The sequence below is a fragment of the Anguilla anguilla genome, chromosome 5, assembly GCF_013347855.1.
Source record: "Anguilla anguilla isolate fAngAng1 chromosome 5, fAngAng1.pri, whole genome shotgun sequence".
NCBI classification, from domain to species: domain Eukaryota; kingdom Metazoa; phylum Chordata; class Actinopteri; order Anguilliformes; family Anguillidae; genus Anguilla; species Anguilla anguilla.
In genome coordinates this window covers 21,496,627-21,496,925 of record NC_049205.1, presented here as the reverse complement: position 1 = coordinate 21,496,925, position 299 = coordinate 21,496,627, and positions in this window count along the sequence as shown.

The following is a 299-nucleotide window of genomic DNA, read 5'->3' as shown; positions in this document are numbered from 1 at the left end:
TGAAAGGGTTTTCCTTGTTTTTTTGTTGCTTGCTGTTCATAATGAATAGAGTGCTCTTTGCAGGCGTGATATTGAACATGAACTAAATAAGAATATCTGTGGTGTGTGTGTGTGTGTGTGTGTGTGTGAGAGAGAGAGAGAGAGAGAGAGTATAAGATTGAATCCGCGGGAAAATTAGTGTAGTTTTTTCTACTTCCTGGGTAGCAGATGAAACATCAATGCGTTGGTCCGGCAAAGATTCATTTAAAACAATTTGGCATTCACTTCTTATAACTCGTGTAACACCGCGTCGCCGTCTC